Below are 12381 nucleotides of genomic sequence, written 5' to 3'. Positions count from 1 at the left end.
GAAGATGGAAGATCTATCTTGCTATTGGATAGGCAGAATTAATATTATCAAAATGACCATACTACCAAAAGCACTATACAGATTTAATGCAATTCCATCAAAATCCCAATGGCATTCCACATAGAAATAGAAAAAGCAATCATGAAATTCATCTGGAAAAATAAGAGACCCACAATAGCTAAAGCAATCCTTAGCAGGAAGAGTGAAACAGGTGGCATCGCTATACCAGACCTTAAACTATACTACAGAGCAATAGTAACAAAACAGCATGGTATTGGCACCAAATCAGACCAGTAGACCAATGGTACAGAATAGAGGACACAGAGACTAACCCATAAGATTATAATTATCTTATATTAGACAAAGTTGCCAAAAACATGCACTGGAGAAAAGACAGCATTTTCAACAAATGGTGATGGGAAAACTGGAAATCCATATGCAACAAAATAAAATTAAACCCCTATCTCTTATCATGCACAAAAGTTAACTCAAAATGGATCAAGGACCTAGGAATTAAACCAGAGATTCTGCGTCTAATAGAAGAAAAAGTAGGCCATAATCTTCATCATGTGAAATTCGGCCCTAACTACCTTAATAAAACTTCTATAGCACAAAAATTAAAACCAAGAGTCAATAAATGGGATGGAATCAAACTAAAAAGTTTTTTTCTCTGTAAAAGAAACAATCTCTGGGGTGAACAGAGAGCCTACATTCTGGGAGCAAATCTTTACCCCTCACACATCAGATATAGCACTAATCTCTAGAGTATATAAAGAACTCAAAAAGCTAAACACCAAATAAACAAATAACCCAATCAACAAATGGGCCAAGGACCTGAACAGATACTCCTTAGAAGAAGATATACAATCAATCAACAAATACATGAAAAAAAATGCTCATCATCTCTAGCAATCAAAGAAATACAAATCAAAACTACCCTAAGATATCATCTCACTCCAGTCAGAATGGCAGCCATTATGAGGACAAACAAACAATAAGTGTTGGTGAGGATGTGGGGAAAAGCACACTCATACACTGCTGGTGGGGCTGCAAATTGGTGCAGCCGATATGGAAAGCAGTATGGAGATTCCTTGGAAATCTGGGAATGGAGCCACCATTTGACCCAGCTATCCCTCTCCTTGGACTATACCCAAAGGACTTAAAAACAGCATACTACAGGGACACAGCCACATCATTGTTTATAGCAGTAGAATTCACAATAGCTAAACAAGGAGCCAACCTAGATGCCCTTCAGTAGATGAATGGATAAAAAAAAAATGTGGCATATATACACAATGGAATTTTACTCAGCAATAAAAGAGAATAAAATCATGGCATTTGCAGGTAAATGGATGGTTTTGGAGAAGATAATGCTAAGTGAAGTTAGCCAATCCCCCCAAAACATGTTTTCTCTGATATAAGGAGGCTGATTCATAATGAGGTAGAGAGGGGTACATGGAATGAATAAATGAATTCTAGTAGGAAACAGGGGAGGGAGGGAAAGGGAAGACGCAGGGGATTAGCAAGGATGGTGGAATGTGATAGACATCATTATCCAAAGTACATGTATGAAGACATGAATTGGGTGTCAACCTACTTTATATACAGAGATATGAAAAATTGTGGTATATATGTGAAATAAGAATTGTAATGCATTCTGCTGTTGTGCATTTAAAAAATAAAATCAATAAAAAATAAATGAAAATAAAAAATTAAAGAGGACTGGGAATATATATGTGGTAGAGTGCCCCTGGGTTAAATCCCCAGAATGCACTTTTTCTTTTTTTAATTTCAAGATAGGTTCTTGCTGTGTTGCCAAGGCTTCCTTCAAACTTGAGATCCTCCTGCCTCAGCCTTCCCAGTAGCTGGGATTACAGGCTGCACTACTGCACCTGGCTTGCAATTTGTTTTTTGTTATTATTAGTAATAAGATTTTCTGAAATGATAAATGAACAATTCTTGGTAAAGTTTCCTAGAAAACTAAGTAAAATATTCTATCTGCTTGTTTAGAAAATGGCAAACTCTTGCCAGGTGCCCTGGCTCATGCCTGTAAACCCATTGATTTGAGAGACTAAGTTATGAGGATTGCAAGTGCAAATCGAGCCTCAGCAACCTGGCAAGGCCCTAAGCAACTTAGCAAAACCCAAAATAAAAAGTAAAAAAGGCTGGGGATGTTGCTCAGTGGTAAAGCACCCCTGGGTTCAATATCCAGTACCAAAAACAAAACCAAAAAAATGAAAAGTGCACACTCTTCAATGTGTATTTAAACAATGCAAAAATTCTGTGTGCTTCTTTTCTAGGGAACACGGTCAAATTCATTTTGTGAGACATCCAGCATTCTCCCTTTAGATACAGTTTTTTTTTTTTTTTCCTTTTTCTTTTTTCCTACAGGGGATTGAACTTAGGGTTGCTTTGGCACTGAACTACATCGCACAGCCTTAAAAAAAGAAAAGAAAAGAAAAAAAAGAAAGATCCCCCTTTAAAAAAAAATTTGAAACAGGGTCTCACTAAACTGCCCAGGATGGCCTTGAACTGGTGGTTCTCTGATTCTCCTGCCTCCAGCTTCTGAGGCTCTGGGGTTGCAGGCATGTGCCCCGGGGACTCAGCTCCTCAAGGTGCTTCAGTGAGGCTCTACTGAATGTGACACAGGAATTGAAACAGGGATGGGAGGCTGCTGTTACTAAAAGCAGATTCCTGAGACTTTTACTTGGGCCTGGAGGTTGAGGGGTGTCCAGCGTCCCAGGTCCTGCCCCTTGCAGATCTGCCAGTCCCCTGGCATTCTGACACAGGAAGCACCACCAAGTTCCAAAGGCCCTTTGGTGGTACGCACTTGACAGTGAAACAGCCTCAGCCATCAGATGTCACAGCAGCATGTAAAAGGGCCCTGCCACCTCCAGACCACTTTCGGGGCTGGGGGAGGGAGGTCCAGCTGCTCTACGTCTGTCCATGTATATGTTGTCCATTTGGATTTGCTCCTTTATAAATTGTTCTTCTTTGTGTATTCTCTGATGGGTTAACCCACCTACGTCTTCAATGCATGTGTTAGTAACGGGTGTCTGTCTGTTCCGTGTGATAACCTGTAGTCCATTCTTTTTGTGTGTATTACCTTGGCAGAACCCCTGAGTGGATTTCTCTAAAACAGACATCTGTTCCTGGCCACCCTAGTCTCTGCCCCTCTCCCTGCAGAGTGTTCTCTCCTTTCTTCTCTCTTACAAAATTATGAATTATTTCAGGCAGACAAAAGATCAACACCAGTCAGTCTGCTTTTCATGTTAAGAAATAAAACTTCACAAAAACTTGGGGATGCTGGGTGCCTCCCCCTAATTGGAAAAACCTGTTTTAGCCACATCAATGTTTATAGCAGCACAATTCACAATAGCTAAACTGTGGAGCCAACCTAGATGCCCTTCAGTGGAAATGGATAAAAAAATGTGGCATATATACACAATGGAATTTTACTCAGCATTAAAAGAGAATAAAATCAGGGCATTTAGAGATAAATGGAGAAGACAATGCTAAATGAAGTTAGCCAATCCCCCCAAAACAAATGTTTTCTCTGTTATAAGGAGGCTGACTCATAGCGGGGTAGGGAGGGGGAGCATGGGAGGATTAGATGAATTCTACATAGGGCAGAGGGGTGGGAGGGAAAGGGAGGGGGCAGGGGATTAGCTAGGATGGTGGAATGTGATGAATATCATTATCCAAAGTACATATATGAAGACTCGAATTGGGTGTCAACATACTCAGAGATAAGAAAAATTGTGATATATATGTGTAATAAGAATTGTAATGCAAAAAACCACAAAGTACATGTATAAAGGCATGAATTGGCATGAATCTACGTATATACAAAGATATGAAAAACTGTACTCTATATGTGTAATAAGAATTGTGATGCATTCTGCTGTTCTGTATTTACAAAAATAAAATCAATTAAACTAAAAAAAATAAATAAATGTGTTAAAAAAACAAAACAAAACAAAAAAAAAAAAAAAAAAAAAACCCTAAAATCTTGATCAGCACCGGAATCCCAGGGAATGGAGAGGCGGCTGAGGTAGGAGACCTGGACCTTGGCAGATTTGAGGCCAGCCTGAGCAATATAGCGAGACCCTGTGTCATAATAAAAAAGTAAAATGGCTGAGGATACCGCTCAGTCTCCAGAAAACAAAAACTGACCCTGCCACCTTCCTGCCTGAAACCCCTGGGTGGCTTCTCCTGCCAGCCGGGGAAACAGGGTACCAAGGCCACAGCATCCCGAGCATGAGAACCTCCTGAGATGCTGTGCCCGGGCACCTCCCTGCACCGACATGGGTTAAGTCCACTCTTGACCAGGCTCCCAAGGGCTGGGTGACCTGGACCCCGGTGCTGTGCGCTCTGGCCAGAGCCAAGGGCGCCTGCCTGTGGCAGCGGAAGGGTAGGGAGGCTTGGTCCCAGGAGCGCAGCGGCTCCTGGAGGCCATCCAGACGTATTTATACCTGAGGCCAGGGAGGGACAGGGCAGGAGCCTGGCCAGGGCAAACACCGGCGACCTGGGGCCCGTCGCCAACCAGCCCAGCAGCAGCCACTGGCCCAGCTTGATCCTGGAGCTCCCCAAGGTCGCACAGGTGAAGGAGGAGGGGGAGGGAAGCCCCGGGGCGATGTCCGGTCCCCCCCCACCCCCCCAACCCGCAGGCCACACCCCCGCTCCCCAGGCTCCCCACCTCCCGGCCTCCAGCCTCGCCTCGCTGCCAGAGGGTCCCTTTTGGAACAAATGGACAACGGTGAGCACACGCAGGCGCGCTGCCTGAGGCGGGGTTGGACCTCCGCACCGGGAGAAAGCGCCTCTGAGCCAGTGTGTGCCCTGCAGATGGGACGGCCACCGGCTCCGAGTGCCCCCCCCCACCCCCCACGCCAGGCCCCGCTTGGGGCGTCCACCTTTGGAGCCGGCTTTGGGAGGTGAGTTCTGGTCTTCTCCCGGCCTCAGCGCCCGGGTGAACATGCCCTAGGTGCCCCTCCGAAGCCTGACCTTGACCTGGCACCAGCACTGCAGCCCCAGGGAAGTGGCCGGGCTGGGTGGTGGGAGGATTCTGGAAGGATAGTGGGGAATAGGGGCAGGAGTAACGGTGACTCTCAAGGTTCAGCGCAGCCGGGGGCCAGCCGGGCCTTGGCATGTGTCTCCTCGTTGCTTCTCCTAAGCAGTCCAGGAGGTGGGTGCGCCCGAGGTTATGTGGAGTAAGCCCAGAACTCATGGCCTCCCCCCCAGCGTCAATTACGGCATCTCTTCAGTTCCTGGCGGCTTTGGAAGTATCCCCCTTTTCCCTTATTTCTCTTTGCAGTGCTGGGGATGGAACCAGGGCCTCAGGCAAGGAGGGAAGCGCTCTGCCACTGAGCCAAGTCCCCGGCTGTGTTCTTGCTTCGGCTGTACCAGCTCCAGTTCCCTCTCCTTCACCTAAGCCTTGGCACTTCCTTGTGTGAGTGAGTCAAGCAGGACAGACACCCAACCTACAAAGACTGTGCCTCAATGTGCAAATTAAAAGCACACTGAGAATCACCACAAGTCCCTTAGAGTGGCAGAAATGAACAAGGGGCAGTAAGAACAGGTGCCCTTGCGGCTGTGGAGGAGCCACGGGAGTGGGGTAGTTACTCCAGTTATCCATAAGGTTAAGACCCCCACCTGGCAACTCTGCTCCCACTGTTTCCCTAAGAGGAGTAAAAACTTAGAGCAACCCTTGCCCTGGCTCTCATAGCAGCTTTCTTCAGTCACCTGGGTCTGGAGCAGCCCAGCTGTCTCTCCACAGTGGAATAACTAAATTGTAGTTCATTATACAACAGAGTACCACTGGGGCGGGGGGGAGGACCAAGCTGCTCATACCCACGTGGGTGGCTCAGATAAATCTCAGAAATGTTGGGCAGAGCCAAAGGGACCAAAGTGGGATGGCTCTTATTGTACCCTGCTAAGTATATGGAACTCTGGACAAGATCGATGATCTCTGTGACAGACAGCAGAGCAGTGGCTGCCTGGTCCAAAGATGGTGACAGTTTTATCTTTGGTACTGGGGATTGAACCCAGGGGCATTTTACTACTGAGCACATCCCCAGCTCTTTTTCTTTTTGAGACAGGGTTTCACTAAGCTGCTGAGACTGGTGTCCAACTTGAGATCCTTCTGCCTCAGGCTTCCTAGTCACTGAGATTACAGACATGTGACACTGTACCTGGCTGCCAGCATTCTTCTTTGTGTGCCAGCATTCTCTTTCTTTCCTGCCTCTCGACATTATTGCCTTCCAGGTCAGAGTCTCATGCCTTCATATTTCCTAGCCCAAATTCTTGAGCAAGGGAACCCAGTTTGGCTCACATGGGGCTGAGTGGGGTCCCAGCCCAGCCCACTGCTGGGCTGACTTTGCATGGGAGGGGGTCACACAGCCACATGGCAGTGAGGGAGCAGGGAGGGTTTGGGGGGCAGAGGGCAGAAAGAGCTGGGATGGCGGGCCCCCAGGGGGAGCCAAGGCCACACTGCCCAGCCAGGAGCTGAGCCTTTGTTCTTGAACCACTGTCCTTTTGCATTCGTTAGTCCTGGTGAGGGCAGATGGTTTAGGAAGAGACTGCAAAGCAAGTGAGCAGAGGAGCAGAGGCAGGAGGAGAGAGGAGGGCAGCTGAGCTCAGCAGGCATATACAATTCCCCTAGCAGTGCCCCAGGCAGGAGGCGATGTCTGGGACTCTCACTGGGAAAGGATTTGTGCTTTCAAATCAAAACTAGGCTGTGGTCCACTCACCAAGATAGGACTCCTGTCTCCACCAGGGCCAGCAGCAGACAGGACAAGCAGTAAGGTGGACACTCTTCCAACAGGTGTGGGAGCTGCAGACCAGCTGCTAGCTAGCATTTGCACCTTGCAGAGCTGAGTGGAGCTGCTGCCCTCCATCAAGGTCAAGAACCGAGAGCCTGAAGCAGGCTGGGGACCTGAAAGCAAGATGTAGCCTACAGCCTTCCGCAAAATTGCCATCTGTGGCTGGGCACAGCGGTGCCTGCCGGTAATCCCAGCCACTTGGGAGGCTGAGGCAGGAGGATCAGAGGACCAGAGCATCAAATGATTGAAAATTCAAGGTCAGCCTGAGCAATGTGGTGAGTCCTGTTCTTAAAATAAAAAAATAAATAGCTTTGAGGAAGTAGCTCAGTGGTAAAGACCCCTGGGTTCAAACCCCAGAACTTCCCCCTAAAAAACCAAAGAACTACCATGTATGAGAACAGTTCCCCCACCATTGAAGGACTCAACCCCATAAAAGAGGACACTATTTCTAGGAATCATGGCTGAACACACTGGGCTTGGCAGCCTGGGACTTTGGCCTTTTCTTTCCTTTCTTAATTTTAACAATTTATTAATTTCGAGGTAGGGTCTTGCTATGTTCCCCAGCCTGGTCTTGAACTCCTGGGCCCTCGTGATCCTATAGCCTCAGACTCCCAAGTGATCAGGACCAAATGTGAATGCCACTGCAGCCAGTCTTGACCCCTCTTCTTCTGCTGGGTGGCCTTGGGCACGTTATCCTCTGTCACTTGCTGCCTCTGTAAGGATGATTGGCACCCAGAGAACCAGGCAGAACAGTTGCCTCTCAATGTTGGGTTTCTTCCTGCCCCTGGGAAGCCCCCATTTTCAGATCTCTCTCTCCACCCCAGAATCTGGGAAACCAGAGAAGGAGACTAGGGAGGAGAGTGAGGAGGGAGAGAACCGAACCCCTGGTATAGCAGGAGCCGTGCAGGGAGCCCGCGGGACAGGCAGCAGGCAGCTGGTTTTGGCTTCTTTTGGTGGCTCAGAGAAGAATCTGTCCAGGCTTCTCCCAGTTTTTGGTCTTCTGGTGACCTTTGGCAAGTCCTGGCATGTGGAGGTATCTCTCCAACCTCTGCTTCCATTTTCAAGCAGCTTTCCCTGGTTGGGTATCTGTCTTTCTGTGTCCAAATTTATTCTTTCTTTTATCTTATTATCATTATTATTTTTGGGGAGAGGGGATAGAACCCAGGTCCTTGCATGTGCTGAGCAAGCACTCCATCACTGAGCTATATCCCGGGCACTCACCACAAACTTTTTTTTTGTTGGTACTAGGGATTAAATCCAGGAGTGCTTTATTACTGAGCTACATCCTTAACCCTTTTTATTTTTTATTTTGAGATAGGATTTTACTAAGTTTCCCAAGCTGACCTTGAACTTGAATCCTGCTGCAGCCCCAATTTGCTTGGATTACAGATCAATACCATCTCACCCATTCCCAGCCCTTTTCATATTTTGAAACAGAGTCTCACTAAATTAGTCAGGCTGGGCTCAAACTCAATCCTGCCTCGCCTCCTGAGCAGCTGGGATTATAAACTCCTGCCACTCCACCTGGCTCTAAATTTGTTTTTCCTCCAAAGATACTAGTCACTGGACTGGGCTCACCCTCATCCTGTATGTGCTCTTAACTTTTCATTAGTAAAGATCTGGTTTTCAAATACGGTCAAATAGTATAGGAAACCAGGTATTAAGGATTAAACTGAATTCAACCTGCTAACACTTGCACAGGGTGATTTATCACCCTAATATGCTTTTTCTTGGTACTTAGGATCGAACCCAGGGGTGTTTTACCATGGAGCTATATCCCTGGACCCTTTTACTTTATTTTTCACTTTGAGACAAAGTCTCATTAAATTACCCAGGCAGGCTTGAATTTATGATCCTCCTGCCTCAGCCTCCTGAATCCTGAGGATCACAGGCGTGTGCCATGTGCCTGGCTACACTCTACTACACTTTCAAATCCTGTAATCTAAGATTCCCACCTGTGAATTCTTATTATTAGAATGTTATTCTAAGAATTCTATCTCATTATTGTCCAAGTCAGTGGTCCTTGAGCTCACTGCAGCTGCCACAGCCGGGGAACTGCGAGGAAGGCAAAGGTCTCAAACTCCCCTTGGGTCTGCGGATCTGAGATTTTTCGGATGAGGCGCATCTGCCTAATAAGCCCTGCAGGTGACATACACGCCAACATTGGGGACCACCAAAACAGGCACTCCAGGGAGTCAAGGGGTGGTGGCAGCCTGATTCCTAGCAGTGACCATCATTTTAGCTTTACACACTGCTCTGGTTAAGCACAGAGAGGGCTGCGCCTCTGAAAAATCTGCCATGTGTAATGAAGATGCCGTCAGTGCAGAGGAATGTGACCTTTCCAGCTGCGCCAGCTGTCAATGGCAGGCTGTCCTACTTCAGCCTTTTAGGGTAAAGTTCAAGACACATCTGCCTCACCAGCCTTGACACACACAAAGCCGTAGATCACTGTCCATGTTTTGGAATTCCTCGCTAGTCTGACACTGATGAGGACAAGAGCGGGTAAAATGATAAAGCAAATCCTCAGGATGCTGGCCACGCACAGGGCCTCTCCCTGCTGGAACAGGGAACTGCGCAGATTTTGTTCCAAGAGACACAGCGCCACCTGGGCCTTTTTTGGGCAGCCGGAAGAACTGGGTGAAAGGTCTTGATCATTAAAGTCACAATATTTCTAGAATCTGTGCTAGTTTTTGTGAAATTACATATCTTAAAAAGCATAGAGTTGGGCCAGGTAGCTGTGCCTATAGTCCCTGCTACTGAGGAGGCTGAAGCAGGAGGATCACTTGAGTTGAAGGCCAGCCTGGGCAACATGGTGAGATCCTGTCTCTGAAATAAACCAAGGGGATGGGGGAAGGACATGAAGGAATGGAGGAACTTTAGATAGGGCAAAGGGAGGAGGCATGGGGGTAGGAAAGATGGTGGAATGAGATGGACATCATTATCCTAAGTCTTTGTGAACAACCAGACATGAAAAATTGTGCTGTATTTGTGTATTATGAATTGAAGTACATTCTGCTGTCATGTATGACAAATTAGAGTAAATAAATACATACATAAAGAAAGAAAGAAAGAAACCAAGCCAGGCACGGTGGTGCACACCTGTAATACCAGTAGCTCAGGAGGCTAAGGCAGGAGGATCAAGAGTTCAAAGCCAGCCTTAGCAACTTAGGGAGGCACTAAGCAATTTAGCGCAAGACCCTGTCTCAAAATAAAATATAAAAAAGGACTGAGGATGTGGCTTAGGGGTTAAGCGCCCCTGGATTCAGTCCCTGATACCAATCAATCAATCAGTACATACATACATACATACATACCTCTCCTAGGTGGTAGCAGATGCGGAGCCTTTGGTGTCATCTCCCATGCGACTCCCACTTCAGTGAATAGCTGAGGTCCCGCCACTTTTGCGAGTTGTCAGCCTCCTTGAGGTGACACACTCCACTGTGCTGCAGCTGTGTTTAGCTGAGTGCCAGGGACCAAAAGGGAGGAGTTCTCCTTCAAAGAATAGCCCCACAGTTACAAGAAACAGCCCCCTGGGAGACATCTTGCCTGGGAGACATCCTGCAGCCATCTATCTCCCTGAGACATCCTGTGGCCATCTGTCTTCCTGAAACATCCTGCGTTATCTCACCTTGTGAAGACTTCCAGCAACTGCCGATAAGAGAGCTTCCCCATCCCCAGCCCATAAATACCCCTGTGTGAACAATAAAAGTTTGCAGCTTGATCAGAACTTCTGTCTTGCTGTCACCTTTCGTGTCTCTTGTCCCTTCATTCCTCCCCATCTAGGTTCGCTGGCCACGTTGATGTGTCCTGCCGGACGGGACAGCTGAGCAGGTGTGGCGCTGAACTCCAGGGCCCAGCCAGCGAACACTGGTGCGTGCACACGGCAGGTCTGCTTCTCCCATTAGGACAGGAGAGTCCCAAGTTCTCGATGCCCTGGGTCAGGCTAGAATGAGATATTTTTTCTCAGATCTGGTAAGCTTGCTGGAAGAGGTCACTGTGGCTCTTAACATTGCCTTTTTGGATGTAGAGCCCGGGGGAATGAGAGGCAGCTCTGCAGGAATTCCAGTCACCCATGATGCTGGCTGCTGTTGAAGACACCCAGGCAGCTCCAGGACAGACCTCAGGATGGTGGTGGAGGTCAACGTGGTCCTCCTCAAGACTGTGACACTGTGTTCCTACAGAGCTCTGGGAGCACCCATGTTTGCAGACTTCTGGCCATCACAACACCACCCCACCCCACCCCATCTCACACAGATGATTTCATGGATAGAGAAGACCAAAGTTCAAGTGAGCTGCCCAAAGACACAGTCAGTAACAGAGTAGGGCCAGACCTGGGGTGTTCTGAGTTTCAGTCCAATGCTGTTTAACTGGGGTTCCCTGAGGGTGCCAGGGGTCAGGCTCATGGCCTGTGTTCAAATGTAGCATAGTATGTGGTGCAAGGGGAAGACCTTACCCGTTGCCCCTTGAGAGCAGCTTTAGGTGACTTCTCTGGAAACCAAGATGTTGAGCGAGACCTTGGATTCTTCTCAGTTTGATTTCCACAGTAGGCTTTAGTTGGTCATATCAGGATCTTATCAAAGTTGAGGAACAATAGTATAAAGTTGGCCCTATTTATTTAGTAGCATTGAGAATTGAACACAGGGTCACTCTACCACTGAGCTACATCCCCAGTCCTTTTAAAATATTTTCACAGGGTCTTGCTAAGATGCTGAGGCTGACCTTGAACTTTGCTTTAGCTTCCTGAGGAGGGATTGGCAAGGATGGCCATTTTGCTTCATGTTAAAACTGTGCCCTCTTGGAGGATGGGAAGGTGCTGAGCAGCTCTGGAATTTCCGGGGGAATGCTTCCGAAGGCCTCCAGACAGCCAGGTGGCCTCAGGGGCTCCTCTTGGTGTACACACAGACCTGGCCAGATGGGAGTCACTGGCTGCCTGCACAAGCTCCTTCTGGAGGTTCCTCAAGTATCACGTGGCTCTAGGCATGGAAAGTGGGCATGGAGGCAGCAGCACACAAATCTCCCACATGCAACACAGCTCTTTTCTTGGGATTGTTACTAGATAGTAATGTAGAAAAGCAGCAGCATGTTCTGGGTCATCTGAATGGCTTCCTGATCACCAGCTTAAGTTGCGAACTGAGTCTGAGGGCACCAGGTAAGTTGGCCCTTCTTTCTTAGGAGGCATGAGAGGACTAACATGTAACTCAAGGTCAATGGCATCACCACGCACCGTGCAAACAGTAGGGGCTTTCCAGTGCAGCAGACGCAGTTCAAATCCACAAACACCTGTGAGAAGCAAGGCTAGGGAAAATTCCTATTTACCCTATAGGGTGGGGCAATCACAAACAGTGCACAGGGACCTCAGAACAGTGAGAACCTGGCAGAAACAGTTCCCAAACCCAGCTTCCTCAGAATCCTGAAGTTAACTTTGTAAGTCTGGGAGTGTCAAGAAGTATGGCAAAAAAAAGCGACAGTCCCCAAGATGTTTATACCAAAAAGATTATCCTTGAAAAATGAAGACACCCCCAGACAAACCACCATGAAGGGAATCCCCCCAAGCACACTT

Source organism: Callospermophilus lateralis, chromosome 1, assembly GCF_048772815.1.
Source record: "Callospermophilus lateralis isolate mCalLat2 chromosome 1, mCalLat2.hap1, whole genome shotgun sequence".
Taxonomy (NCBI): Eukaryota; Metazoa; Chordata; class Mammalia; order Rodentia; family Sciuridae; genus Callospermophilus; species Callospermophilus lateralis.
This window is presented reverse-complemented; position numbering follows the sequence as displayed.